Genomic DNA, 13,176 nt, shown 5'->3' on the forward strand with positions numbered 1-13,176 from the left:
GCCAACAAAAAACATTTATTAAGTACTTTTTAAGTATTATGTACCAGAAATGTGATGAGTGCTGGGACATGAATACAGGCAAAAAAGATAGTTCCCACCTTTCAAGAAATTACTTTCTAATAAGGGAAGACAGCACATAAATGGTAGCTGAAAAGAAATATGGGGAGAAACATAATGTCAGCTCTGAAGCAGAAGGATGGCCAGACTAGGCCCTTCCCTCAAAAGAACAAACTTCAAAAGGAACTTACCAGTGAGAGAAAGGGAATGACATAGCAAAGAGAAGTTTTGGGACAAGAAAGCAGCTTACAGTCAGAAGCCTGAGCAGGAAAGGAAAAAAAAAAGACAAAAGTTTCATGAAAACTAGAGAGAAGAAGAGTATCATGGAGAAGAGATAATCAACAGTGGTGAAGCATGGAGAAGTCCAGAAAATAGAGAACTGAAAAAGAGGTTGACAGTTAGATACATTTTAGTTATAAAATAGTTCTAAGAAGAACAGCTTCTCTTGAATGACAAGATCAGAAGTCAGATTTGCAACTGACTCAACAGCAAAAGAAAGGAAATGAAGTAAAGATATCTACTTTCTTAAGTATATTAACTGTTTTAGGGGAGAGAAGGCATAGGATCTCTCCTGAGAATGCTACAGGAGAGCTTTTGGAATGAGAACATTCAAAGCTTCATTTCTCAAAAAGGGGGCAGCTCAAGTAGTATGGGTAACTAATTAACAATTAGGATGGGGGGAAGAATGCTTACATACTATAAATATGGCTCTAAGCCATAATTAGAAATACTAAAAATTTCTATAACAATGCAAAAGTTATTAGAAACAGTATATTTTTAGCTAGTAGCCTATCCATAAGACCTACTAACCACAGAAATAGTCAAAATATCTTTTTGTGGTTGCCTAGATTCAAGGAACACTTTATTGAGAAAGCATTCTTTCTGTGGCCTTATTGAGTCCAAATATGCTTATATCAGTAATTTCAGAAAATGCTTATGTTAGTAACTTTTATAGATTAACATAGGACCCAGAGATAGGATCCAATATGGGTCCAACTAAGAAGCAAAAGTTCTCCTGCAGCATTCCCAGGAGGGATCCTATATCTTCCCTCCCCTAAAACAACTAACAATGAGGATTTTTCAAAGATGGAGGAAACGTAAGTTTGTGGGTAGGCAAGCAGTAAGGAAGAAGCCAATAATGGGGAGAGATTAAAGGTAAGAAAGAGTGGGGCTGATAATGAGGGAAATATGCTAGAAAATATAGAAGAAATGATGAAGGGTATTTGTAGAAGGATTTGCTCTGATGAGGAGAAGGGTCACCTCTTCACATGAGGTCAAAGTGAAAAAGAAAATAATAGAAAAAGGCATTTGATTGAAGTAAAAAAATAATAAGAGGGAAGAACAGGATTTCTTGATGAATGACCTCATTGTGGGGAGGAAGGTGATCTAAGGTCAGAACCTTCTTAATTTCTTCTCAAGATTCCATGAGATAACAAATTGTCAGGTAAAGAGCAAGGGGATAATTAAAGTGGAAGGAAGAAAGGAACAAGCATTTGTTAAGTGCTGACCATATGTCAGGTACCATACTAAGCACTTTATAGATATTATTTGGTCCTCCCAACAACTTTGTGTGATTGGTGCTTTTGTTGTTGCTGTTCAAATTGTTTTCAGTAGTGTTCAAGTCGTCATCATCTATTTGGGGTTTTCTTAGCAAAGATATTAGAGTGGCTTGCCATTTCCTTCACCAATTCATTTCACATATGAAATAAAGTGAGACAAACAGGATTAAGTGACTTGCCCAGGGTTACATAGCTATTTATTATCTGAGGCTAATTTTGAATTCACATATTTCTGATTGCAAGTACAGGGTTTATCCACTATACCACCTTGCTGTCCAATGATGTATTTGGAATCAGAAAGCCTATTTTAAGAAGTTTTTCTTCACTGGATTTCTGTACCTCCTTTTCCATGTAGCCAATTTTTTTAAGGAGCTGCTTTCTTTTTCTAATTTTTATGCTTTCTTTTCCAAGCTATTGATTCTTTTAACATGATTCTCTTTCATGACTAACTTCTTTTTCATTCTTCAATTTTTCTTTCATTTATCTTACTTGATTTTTATCATTCTTTTTGACTCTTCCAGGAAGACTTTTGGGACCTGGGATCCCTTTTGACATTGTTGTCCTCTTCTGAGTTTGTGCTTTGATCTTCCTTGTAGCCACAGTAGTTTTTTATGGTCAGATCTTTTTTGTTTGTTGTTTTTTTACTAATTTTCTGACTTTTTCACGACTTTTAAAATTGAATTTTGCTTTTAGGATCAAGGGATACTTTCCAAAGCTTTTTGAATTGGGGAACAGGAAGACATTTGTTATATCAGGGTCTTTGGGACTAACAGATTAACTGCCACACTGGGGTCACCCAGCCTAATCTAGACAGCTGTGCTAGGGATCTTTGGAACTGCCAGGCCTGACCAGTAACTTGCTGCATTAGCAGCAAATATTCTTTACTTCTTTTTCTTTTAAGCAAAGAAACCTATCATCAAAATCAATAGCACAACAGAAATCAGAAAAGGTAAATATATAAAAATATATGCCAGACAAGAATGGGAGGGGGGTAGATTCTCTAAAAAATGCTAGTGTGGTGGTAGATAGGAACATGATAAAGACTGACAGCTCCTCTCAGATATCCTCTTCTTCTGAGTCTTTTTTCTTTTAATGATTCTGAAAAGAAGTTGAAAGACTACACATTTTCTCTCTTGATGCTAGAATGTAGAAGATTCAAATAAATCTCTCTTCTCTCTTCTATCACCAAATCTGTCCCATTCATTCCATCCCCACAAGATCAGAGCATTAATCTTTGACAATGAGGAAAAAGTTTCATATTAATGGGCTTGGGTGACATTCTTCCCTACGCCAAAATTCTTTGCAGTCCTTCACAAAGATTAGCTAGGAAAAGTCCAAAACCTGATACAGTAGCCAAGGATAAGTTCCAGAACCAAACATTGAGTATTTTTTTTCCTAGACAATAATCCCCCATAGACTTTCAGCATTCTCTAAATAATCATATAGTCAATTTTTTTCTGCTGTACAAGTTTTATTCATCATTGTGGATGAATTCAAATATAAATAAAAAGCAAAAACAGTTAATGAGGAAGAAACAGTGAAAATATAGTGCCTAGTCATTTTTTTTTCAAGAGAGGACAAAAGGGACTTCTGGCCAAGATGGTGGAGACAACACACACATCTACTTAAGCTGTCTTTGCTCTCAGAATACTTTATTTCATAACAATGCCTAGAAAATTAGTGCTTGACTAAAAAACAAAAACAAAAACAAAAAAACAAAAAAAACCCACAAAATCAACACAATACATCCTCAAAATTTGCCAGAAAAGATCTGTTTTTTGCTCGTGGGCAGGGAATGTCAGATAGGGCACAAACTGAGGAAGGGCAGTGAGAGTAAGGCAGGCAGAACACACTGTGCAGACCAGAATGGGGTAGAGTGTGACCTCAGCTGTTTTCTGCAGAAAGAATTTTTACCCCACTGTGGCTACTTTGCCTTGGCAGCAAGCCAGTAGACAGCAGAGAAGCTGTAAACACAGGAGGTAAAGACTATAACCCCGAAAAGCTAGGATATCCCAGGACCTGGCCATACCCACCTGGAGTGCCTCAGCACACTCTCAGAATCTTAGAGAGCAGATGCACAGCCATTGCTGTCCAGCTAGTGCCTCACTGCTGCTCCTCCTCTTCCCCCCCCAGTCTGTAGAGGAAGCTCGGTAATACCATCCAGCCCCCCCCCAACCAAAAAAAAAAAAGCAGACAATTGTTTTTGTTGTTGTTGTTGTTAGTTTGTTTTCTTTGATTCTTCTTTGACAAAATGAGCAAAAAATTAAAACAGATTCTAACTATTGATAGCTTCTACACTGATAGAGACCAGACTTTAAACCCTGAGGTGACTAAAAACAGACTGTCTCCAGATGAATCCCCAAAACGGAATATGATCTGCCTCAACACACAAGACTCTCATAGAAGAAATTTAAAAGGCTCTCACCAGAGAGCTAGAAGAAAAATGGGAAAAGGAAAGGGAAGCTTGGCAAGAGAGTCTGGATAAGTCATTTCATTCATTTAAAGATAGAGTGGACAAAGAAATCAAATCCTTGAAAAACAGAATTAGTGAATTGGAAAAAGAAAATAGCTCTCTAAAATAAAATTGGCAAAATGGAAAAAAATTCCATAGAACAAAACAACTCACTTAAAAACTCAATTGGACAATTAGAAAAAGATATAAAAAAGTAAGTGAAGAAAATAATTCATTAAAAATCAGAATTGAACAAATGGAATTGAATGACTCAAGGAGACACCAAGAATCAGTCAAGCAAAACCAAAAAAATGAAACAATGGGAAAAAATGTCAAATACCTTCTTGGGAAAACAACAGACCTGGAAAATAGATCTAGGAAGATAATCAGAGAATTATTGGACTTCCTGAAAAATATGATTGAAAAAAGAGCCTGGGACACTATTTTCCAAGAAATTGCCAAAGAGAACTGCCCAGATATTATAGAAACAGAGGTTAAAATAGACATTGAAAGAATTCATCAACCACCTACTGAAAGGGACACTAAAATCAAAACTCCAAGAAATATAGTGGCCTAATTCCAGAACTATCAGAAGAAAGAAAAAATACTTCAAGCAGCTAGAAAAAAATCAATTCAAATATAGAGGAGCCACAAAAAGGATAACTCAGGATCTAGCAGCATCCATATTAAAGGATTGAAGGGCCTGGAATCTGATATTCCCAAAGGCAAAAGAACTTGGAATGCAGCCAAAAATAACTTACCCAGCCAAAATGAACATTTTTTTTCCAGGGAAGAAGATGGACATTCAACAAAATAAGTGAATTTCATCTATTTCCGATGAAAAAAAAACCAGAACTAAACAAAAGTTTGATCTACAAATATAGAAGTCAAGAGGAAGGTCAAAAGAAATCTTGGGAACTCTATTTCTGCTATACAGATATATAAAGAACACATATATAATTTGTTCTAGAAACTAGAGATGGAAAGGAAAATTGTACTAGAAAAAGGGAAAATGTGGGTGTACTACATCTTAATAAGAGGCAAAGGAAACCTATTATATCTGAGATAAAGAATGGAAGGGGATGAACACAGTATGAATCTTATTCTCATTAGAATTGGCTTAAAGAGAAAAATATTAGACATATTCGATTTATGGTAAAACTTCTTCTACCTCATTGAAAAGTGGGAGGGGAAAAGTGAAAAGGGAAGGAGTAAGCTAAGCAGAAGGGAAAACATAAATTGTGAGGAAAAGGGGTAAGAAAGGGGGAGGAACTCTAAAGTGGGGGAGGGATGCTAAAAAGGGAGGGCTGTGAGAAGCAAGTGGTGCTCACAAGTTTAATACTGGGGAGGGGGGTAAGGGAGACGAAAAGGAGAAAAGCATAAGCAGGGGTTAACAAGACGACAAGTAATACAGAATTGGTCATTTTAACCATAAATGTGAATGGGGTAAACTCCCCCATAAAGAGGAACTGGTTAGCAGACTGGATTAAAAGACAAAATCCTACAATATGTTGTTTACAGGAAACACACTTGAAGCAGGACGATACATATAGAGTAAAGGTAAAAGGTTGGAACAGAATTTAATATGCTTCAAGTGAAGTCAAAAAAGCAGGACTAGCCATCCAGATCTCAGATCAAACAAAAGGAAAAATTGAGCTAATTAAAAGAGATAAGGAAAGGCACTATATCTTGCTAAAGGGTAGCATAGATAATGAAGCAATAGCAATATTAAACATATATGCACCAAGTAGTGTAGCATCTAAATTCTTAAAAGAGAAATTAAGAGAGTTTCAAGGAGAAACAGCAAAACTATAATAGTGGGAGATATCAACTTTGCACTCTCAGAATTAGATAAATCAAACCACAAAATAAATTAGAAAGAAGTGAAAGAGGTAAAAAGAATACTAGAAAAGTTAGATATGATACATCTTTGAAGAAAACTAAATGAAGACAGAAAGGAGTACACTTTCTTCTCAGCACTTCATGGAACCTGTACAAAAACTGACCATATATTAGGACATAAAAACCTCAAATTCAAATGCAGTAAAGCAGAAATAGTAAATGCACCCTTTTCAGACCATAGAGCAATGAAAACTACATTCAATAAAAAGCCAGTGGAAAAAACAGACCAAAAAAAAATTGGAAACTAAATAATCTTATACTAACGAATGATTGGGTGAAACAGCAAATCATAGACATAATTAATAATTTCACCCAAGAAAATGACAATAATGAGACATCATATCAAAATGTGTGGGATACAGCCAAAGCCGTAATAAGGGGAAATTTTGTATCTCTAGAGGCCTACTTGCATAAAATAGAGAAAGAAAAGGTCAATGAATTGGGCCTGCAAGTAAAAAATGCTAGAAGAGGAACAAATTAAAACCCCCCAGTCAAACACTAAACTTGAAATTCTAAAAATAAAAGGAGAGATTAATAAAATTGAAAGTAAAAAAACTATTGGATTAATAAAACTAAGAGTTGGTTCTATGAAGAAAATCAACAAAATAGATAAATCCTTACTAAATCTGATTTTAAAAAAGAAAGAAGAAAATCAAATTGTTAGTCTTAAAAATGAAAAGGGAAAATTTGCGACCAATGAAGAGAAAATTAGAGCAATAATTAGGAGTTTCTTTGCCCAGCTTTTTGCCAATAAATTCAATAACTTAATTGAAATGGAAGAATACCTTCAAAAATATAGCTTGCCCAGATTAACGAAGGAAGAAGTAAATTGGTTAAACAGTCCCATCTTAGAAAAAGAAATAGAACAAGCTATTAATCAATTTCCTAAGAAAAAATCCCCAGGACCAGATGGATTTACTTGTGAATTCTACCAAACATTTAAAGAACAATTAACTCCAATGCTATATAAACTATTTGAAAAAATAAGGAGTGAAGGAATTCTATTAAATTCATTTTATGACAGAGACATGGTACTGATACCTAAACCAGGTAGGTTGAAAACAGAGAAAGAAAATTATAGACCAATCTCCCTAATGAATATTGATGCAAAAATCTTAAATAAAATATTACAAAATGATTACAGAAAATCATCCCCAGGATAATACACCATGACCAAGTAGGATTTATACCAGGAATGCAGGGCTGGTTCAATATTAGGAAACTGTTAGTATAATTGACTATATCAATAACCAAATTAACAAAAAAATATATGATCATCTCAACAGATGCAGAAAAAGCATTTAACAAAATCCAACATCCATTCCTAATAAAAACACTTGAGAGTATAGTAATAAATAGACTTTTCCTTAAAATAGTCAGGAGCATCTATTTAAAACCATCAGTAAGCATCATATGTAATGGAGATAAACTGGAACCCTTTCCCAGTAAGACTAGGAGCGAAACAAAGTTGCCCACTATCACCATTATTATTCAATCACTAGCTTCAGCATTAAGAGTTGAGAAAGAGATCAAAGGAATTAAAGTAGGTAATGAGGAAACCACATTATCACTTTTTCCATATGATATAATGGTATATTTAGAGAACTCCAGAGATTCTATTAAAAAAAACTATTAGAAATAATCCACAACTTTAGCAAAGTTGCAGGATACAAAATAAACCCGCATAAGTCATTGGCATTTTTATATATCACCAACAAAATCAAACAGCAAGAGATACAAAGAGAAATTCTATTCAAAATAACCATCAATAGCATAAAATATTTGGGAATCTATCTACCAAAGGAAAGTCAGGAATTATATAAGCAAAATTACAAAACACTTTTCACACAAATGAAGTCAGATTTAAATAATTAGAAAAATATTTAGTGCTGTTGGATAGGCCAAGCGAATATAATAAAAATGACAATACTCCCTAAACTAATATTTTATTTAGTGCTATACCAATCAGACTCCCAAGAAACTATTTTAATGACCTAGAAAAAATAACAACAAAATTTATATGAAAGAACAAAAGGTAGAGAATTTCAAGGGAATCAATGAAAAAAAAAAATCAAATGAAGGTGACCTAGCTATACCTGATCTAAAACTATATTATAAAGCAGCAGAAACCAAAACCATTTGGTATTGGCTAAGAAATAGATTAATTGATGAGTGGAATAGGTTACGATCAAAAGACAAAATAATCAATAACTATAGCGATCTAGTGTTTGACAAACTCAAAAATCCCAACTTTTGGGATAAGAATCGATTATTTGACAAAAACTGCTGCGAAAACTGGAAATTAGTATGGCAGAAATTAGGCATGGACCCTCACTTAACATTACATACCAAGATAAGATCAAAATGGGTCCATAATATAGGAATAAAGAATGAGATTATCAATAAATTAGAGGAACGTAGGATAGTTTGCCTCTCAGACTTGTGGAAGAGGAAGGAGTTTGTGACCAAAGAGCTAGAGATCATTATTGATCACAAAATAGAAAATTTTTGATTATATCAAATTAAAAAGCCTTTGTACAAACAAAACTAATGCAAACAAGATTAGAAGGGAAGTAACAAACTGGGAAAACCTTTTTACAGTTTTACAGTCTGATAAAGTCCTCATTTCCAAAATATATAAAAGAATTGACTCTAATTTATAAGAAATCAAGCCATTCTCCAATTGATAAATGGTCAAAGGATATGAACAGACAATTTTCATATGATGAAATTGAAACTATTTCCTCTCATATGAAAGAGTGTTCCAAATCACTATTGATCAGAGAAATGCAAATTAAGACAATTCTGAGATACCAATACATACCTGTCAGATTGGCTAAAATGACAGGAAAAAATAATGATGAATGTTGGAGGGGATGTGGGAAAACTGGGACACTGATGCATTGTTGGTGGAGTTGCGAATGAATCCAACCATTCTGGAGAGCAATCTGGAATTATGCCCAAAAAGTTATCAAACTGTGCATACCCTTTGATCCTGCAGTACTACTACTGGGCTTATATCCTAAAGAAATACAAAAGAAGGGAAGGGGACCTGTATGTGCCAGGATATTTGTGGCAGCCCTTTTTGTGGTGGCCAGAAACTGGAAAATGAATGGATACCCATCAATTGGAGAATGGTTGGGTAAATTGTGGTATATGAATGTTATGGAATATTATTGTTCTGTAAGAAATGACCAGCAAGATAAATGCAGAGAGGATTGGAAAGACTTACATGAACTGATGCTGAGTGAAATGAGCAGAACCAGGAGATCATTATATATTTCAACAACAATACTGTATGAGGATGTATTCTGATGGAAGTGGATATCTTCAACAAAGAGAAGATCTAATTCAGTTGCAATTGACCAATGATGGACAGAATCAGCTACACCCAGAAAAGGAACACTGAGAAATAAGTGTGAACTGTTTACATCCTTTTTTTTCCCCAGGTTATTTTTACCTTCTGAATCCAATTCTTCCTGTGCAGCAAGAGAACTATTCGGTTCTACCCACATATATTGTATCTAAGATATACTATAACATAATTAACATGCATAAGACTACCTGCCATCTAGGGGAGGGGCTGGAGGGAGTAAGGCAAAAGTCGGAACAGAAGTGAGTGCAAGGGATAATGTTGTAAAAATTTGTCCATGCATATGTACTGTCAATAAAAAGTTATAATAAAAAAAAGCGAGAGGACAGAAAAGATTTCTTGCTTAGATATGGAGAGGGGCAATTCATCAACATCTTCCTCTTAACTTAGTAAATGGGTGAAAAATGGAGAATAACCCAACAAATGGGCTGCCTCACCCAATCAGATATAGTTTATAATACTGCATCTCTGTTAAGCATCTCTTTCATCATTATCTCTCACCATCTTTCTGAATGCAAGAGACAAAAAGTTATATCAGGGTACTTAGGAAATTCACTGTCTTTTGAATAATATCTTTCCCTTTCTTCTTTTCTTCCCAGAAATCTCCACAAACCTCTCTCTCTCTCTCTCTCTCTCTCTCTCTCTCTCTCTCTCTCTCTCTCTCTCTCTCTCTCTCTCTGTCTCTCTCTCTGTCTCTCTCTCTCTCTGTCTCTCTCTCTCTCTCTGTCTCTCTCTCTCTCTTTGTGTCTCTCTCTCTCTTTGTGTCTCTCTCTCTCTTTGTGTCTCTCTCTCTCTCTTTGTCTCTCTCTCTCTGTCTCTCTCTCTCTGTCTCTCTCTCTCTCTGTCTCTCTCTCTCTCTTTGTCTCTCTCTCTCTCTCTCTCAACTCTTTCACTTTCTTTGTCTCTTCTTCCTTCCTCCCTTCCACCTTCTTCCCCCCATACTTCCTTATATACCCCAACAGCTTCAGGATTTCCCCCTACAATATCTTGCACTATGTATCCTGAGATTGCTGAGCCTTATAGTGCAGGGATTATATAAGACACCAATTTTGTTTTTATTTTAGTAACTAAGCTTCTGGATTTTTTTCCCCACTACTAGTGCAATGCTGCTATTTTGGGGAAGTTCATCTTTGATGAAGGTTTTCCATTGACATTTAAAAGCATATTACATGGAAACTGGTGAAGGAGAAGAATAACTCCCTTGGCTTCACTAAAAGAGATCTTTATGTGAAGAAAACATCAAAGATACATATGTGAGATAACAAATAATCTTTGGTGCTTCCTCTAATATCCAAACAGATACTATTTTTATTTTCTAAAAAAGCTGTTATTTGAATTACCCTCGGGTTATTTTTTTAAATTACCAAAGCAAAAACTTTGCTCCTAGAGGGCTGATGTCCTGGCATTTTTCTCTCTTTGGATGGACTAAAATTTTTTCATCACTGAAACATCACAAGTTACCCTGTAAAAATGAGACAAAACTCAGTTGGGAAGTTCTATTTCTGGGACAGTGGCTTGAGGATGCCTATAAATGTAGGGTGCAAATGAAACACAGATGGATCTACCAACAGAGTTATTTTTTCATGTACAATTGTCATTAAAACATTATGTATAATGTGTAAAAATGTTTGTGGCAGCCCTTTTTTTAGTGGCTAGAAACTGGAAATTGAATAGATGTTCTTCCATCAATTGGAGAATGGCTGAATAAACTGTGGCATATGCATGTTATGGAATATTATTGTTCTGTAAGAAATGACCAGCAGGATAATTTCAGAGAGGTCTGGAGAGACTTACATGAACTGATGCTGAGTGAATTGAGCAGAACCAGGAGATCATTACACACTTCAACAACAATACTGTATGAAGATGTATTCTGATGGACATGGCTCTCTTCAAAAATGAGATGATTCAAACCAGTTCCAATTGTTCAAAAATGAAGAGAATCAGCTACATCCTGAGAGAGAACTATAAGAAATGAGTGTGAACCTCAACATAGTATTTCCACTCTTTCTGTTATTGTTTGCTTACATTTTTGTTTTCTCTAGATCCGATTTTTCTTATGCAACAATATAACTGTATAAATATGTGTGTGTGTATATATATATATATATATATATATATATATATATTGTATTTAACATATACTTTAACATATTTAACACGTATTGGACTACCTGCCAACTAGGGGAGGGGGTAGGGGAAGGAGGGGAAAAATTGGAACAGAAGGCTTTGCAAGGGTCAGTGTTGAAAAATTAACTATGCATATGTTTTGTAAATAAAAAGCTATAATAAAAAAATAAAATAAAAAAACCATTATATACATGCTTAGGATCTCATATCTCCCCTTCTGGCTATATGCTAAGGAAGCTTAACAGAAGAGAAACACTGATGTAGAAAACCTATGTCTGGCATTCTTTACCCCTAGTCAAAAGAGCATTTTTGAATTGCATTCAAGTCACAGAGGGTAAGTAGTACATTTTCATTGATCCACAGTAACTCACCTTTGGATTAACTGGATCAGTGCTAAAATTAGTAATTTATGTCATTTTGAAAAGATATTTTATTTCTCAGGTATGAAAAATGAGCCACAAAGAAACACTTTGTTCCAAATCAGCATTGAGATAATTTGTGGAATCTTAATGCAACACAGTGTTACATTAACTTTGGGAGCTGTTATCTCAAACCATTAACTCATTAGCTTGTAGTACACTTAACTATCTACATCTTTAAAAAAAAAAAACTTTATATTTTATTTTGGTTTATGTCATCATATTATTCCAAATATCCATTACCCTACCCTTCCTAGAGGGGTGAGGAAAAAGCAATTTTTAGAAAGGAAAAAAATCAGCAACAACTAATGAAAAAATATGAACACTTTCAATATGTAACAACTGTAGACCTCCAAGCTCCATGACAGGGTATGTTGGGAGTGTCAGGATTTCTACTTGACCTTTATAATTTTCTTAAATTTATTTTTGAACTTTTTGGTGTGTGGTTGTCTTTCCATTTATATTGTTGTGGTTATTGTATACGTTGTTTTCTTGACTCTGCTTACTTTACTGTGCAACATTTCACCTAGATTTTTCCAGAATTCAGTTTTCTAGATGGTACAACTAAGAGAGGTCCAGGACTAAAATTAGGATAGACCTGAACTCAAATCCACATTCAGATACTCTCTGAATGACTTTGAGCAAGTCATTTAACCTCTGTTTAATCTCAGTTTTCTCATGTGTAAATTGGGATAATAATAGTTCCTTCCTTACAGGGTTTTTGTGAAGACAAAATGTGATGAAAATTATAAAGATAATTATAATTATAAAGTGCCTGATAGAATATTATGTAAGTATTAGTTATTATTATCATTTTTGTCAATTATTCATCATGCATGGCATTTCTCACAGAATAGAAATATTCTATTACATTCTCATACCACAATTTCTTTAGCCATTTTCTATTTAATGAGCATCAATTTTGTTTCTAATTCTTGGTGATTACAAAAAGTGCTATAAATGTTTTGGAGTATAGGGATACTTTTTTCTTATTAATGGGTTCCTGGAATATAAATTCAGTAATGGAGTCTCTAGTTCACAAGGTGTATAAGCATTTGGTGTATACATATTTAATATTGCTAATATCTCATGTTCTATGGAAATAGTTTCCTTCTTTTCTTGTCTTTCTTCTTTCTCTTCCCTTCCCCCTGTCCATATAGAGTATCATACTTCTGCCCAAAGGAATGTAAATTTTGATCCCTGAAATCTCAAGATATCCATAAATGGACTAGGACCATGTCTTAAGCCCAAATCATTCTGGCTCCCAATGACCAATAAAAGGTC

At 34.6% G+C, this 13,176-nt stretch overlaps 1 protein-coding gene across 2 annotated transcripts in view; it reads right to left on the minus strand.

The window, feature by feature from the left end:
• Positions 1–13,176, minus strand: part of DIRAS2 (DIRAS family GTPase 2) — a 55,019-nt gene that overhangs the window by 18,249 nt on the left and 23,594 nt on the right. The window contains exon 2 of one of the 2 annotated variants that reach the window (XM_074280681.1): positions 11,138–11,308. The exons of the other annotated variant lie outside the window; for it this stretch is intronic. The gene's annotated coding sequence lies outside the window, so the exon portion shown is untranslated. The remainder of the gene's footprint in view (positions 1–11,137; positions 11,309–13,176) is intronic. 2 annotated transcript variants of the gene reach the window in all.

The sequence above is a fragment of the Sminthopsis crassicaudata genome, chromosome 1 (genome assembly GCF_048593235.1).
Source record: "Sminthopsis crassicaudata isolate SCR6 chromosome 1, ASM4859323v1, whole genome shotgun sequence".
NCBI classification, from domain to species: domain Eukaryota; kingdom Metazoa; phylum Chordata; class Mammalia; order Dasyuromorphia; family Dasyuridae; genus Sminthopsis; species Sminthopsis crassicaudata.